Below are 2,306 nucleotides of genomic sequence, written 5' to 3'. Positions count from 1 at the left end.
TGAATCACACGTGCAAGCATAAAAAGTACGGGAATAGCGAAAAAAATTACTCGAAATAAAACTATATATTACATAGTCTGCATATAAAACACATTTCATGGTACTCTTTTTATCTGTACTAATACCTGCATGAAACTAGGTTTTCTATTGTGCAGTAAATCGGCTATATATACATTAAAAAGTGCGGGCGAAATGCTACACTCTTGTCTGACCTGTTGGTGATGAAAGGTTCTGCCAGTTTAAGAACAAAAAAAAAGGTTAATATATACTGGCAATTACATATTTACAGATTTAGTCTGACAAGGACGGGGCAGGTAGTCGGCCGTGACCATATAGTAGATATTTGCGTAAAGTAATTTAGGTAAGCACGGTAGACTTGAATCAGGATAGCTGGATGAATATTGGAACCTACAAACTCCCAAATACAAACTAAACTCCTCCCAAACAGGCCATGAAGGTCCAACGGTACCGACCGGCCGCCGTATCATCCTCAGCCCACAGGCGACACTCGATGCGGATATGGAGGGGCATGTGGTCAGCACACCGCTCTCCCGAGACCGGAGCCGCTACTCCTCAATCAAGTAGCTCCTTAGTTTGCCTCGCAGGGGCCGAGTGGATCCCGCTTGCCAACAGCGCTCGGCAGACCGGATGATCACCCATCCTAGTGCTTGCCCAGCCCGACAGCGCTTAACTTCGGTGATCTGACGGGAAGCGGTGTTACCACTGCGGCAAGGCCGTTGGCCCCAAATACAAAGGTATTGTTTAAAACAGCGCAGCTTTATTTGGTTTGCCCCTAATGTAAAACATTCGTATGCAAAAAGATAATAATCTTAAAAGTTAATGTTGTACTGTTCATTCATTTCTTACTACCAACCAGCAAGCACACTACGCACACCACGCACACACTATTTTGTAATATGACACTACACGCGCAGTCAGCTGACATGAAGCCCATAGCGCCCGACAGTGCTTGGTTTGCATTTTGTGTACCAAATTTTCCCATCCGCTTGCCTGAAAAACTCAGACACCATGCCTCCGTAATGAGTGAGCTGCTAAGCTCAGACAGAGAATGATGTGTTAATATTATCCAAAGCAGTTTCTGGAGTAAGGTTTTCTAGAAACGAAAAGAGAAAGAAAAACAATGTTTATAATTCTAAAGTGTGGTATGAAATGACACAGATGTTTTATTGTTATTTAATCGTTCACCATTTATTACCAAACCCCCACTTTGTGTTATATAAGCAATCCTTCACTTTTGTGGATTACATTGCTTCACAGGTAGAAGGGTTGGACAAAAATATGAAAGCACTAGAAACAAAACACTTTATCATGCCTAATACGGTGTAGCAAACCCCGTTTGCGCTCGAAACAGCTTCCATTCGTCTAGGAATGGATAAATACTGGTCCAGTAAGGTTACCAAGAGAGCCTTATATGATTCTTACTGAAGAATAGTGGCACCGTTCAGGTAATGATGATGGAGGTGGGTAGCGATCCTATACCCTTTTCTCCAAAGTAGACAGCAAAGCTTTCTATAATATTGCGATCTGGTGATTGTGGTGGCCGGGGAAGATACGTCAATCTATCCTCGTGCTCGTTAAACCATTCTTGGGAGATTTGATTTGTGTAAATAGGGGCCTTGACGTCTTGGAGCACAGCATCGGCACTGAGGAACGAACATTGTACCGTGGGATGGAGCTGACCAGCCAAACTGATCACATAATCTTATATCAAAGCGGTAGGTGGATCAAAACAAAATGTCCAGACACTCTGTGACTAAAATGGTACTGAAACAGAGGATGACAGACTAAAGGTCGAAATACTAAATGTCTTTTTCCAAAGGTGTTTCACAGAAGAAGACTGCGCTGTAGTTCCTTCTCTAGACTGTCGCACAGATGACAAAATGGTAGATGTGACTGTAGGCTTTTCCGGCGTAAACTATTGATGAAAGTTTCTCGGGTCTCCAGCCGGGTGGTAGCGTTGATATCTCGCAATATCAACGCTACAACCCGGCTGGAGACCCGAGAAACCTTCATCAAAATGGTAGATATCGAAATAGATGACAGAAGGATAGAAAAACAATTAAGATAGCTCAAAAGAGGAAAGGCCGCTGGACATGATGGGATACCAGTTCGATTTTACACAGAGTACGCGAAAGGAATTTGCCCCCCCCCCCCTCCCTTCTTGCAGCGGTGTACCGTAGGTCTCTAGAAGAGCGTAGCGTTCCAAAGGATTGGAAAAGGGCACAGGTCATCCCCGTTTTCAAGAAGGGACGTCGAACAGATGTGCAGAGCTATAGACCTATATC

At 43.8% G+C, this 2,306-nt stretch overlaps 1 pseudogene; it reads right to left on the bottom strand.

Moving 5' to 3' along the window:
* Positions 1–624: 624 nt before the first annotated feature.
* Positions 625–742, bottom strand: LOC124608911 (annotated as a pseudogene).
* Positions 743–2,306: the final 1,564 nt, after the last annotated feature.

This window comes from Schistocerca americana, chromosome 3, assembly GCF_021461395.2.
Source record: "Schistocerca americana isolate TAMUIC-IGC-003095 chromosome 3, iqSchAmer2.1, whole genome shotgun sequence".
Lineage (NCBI taxonomy): Eukaryota > Metazoa > Arthropoda > Insecta > Orthoptera > Acrididae > Schistocerca > Schistocerca americana.
Note: the sequence above shows the minus strand (reverse complement) of the source record. Positions and strands in the feature narration are given on the sequence as shown.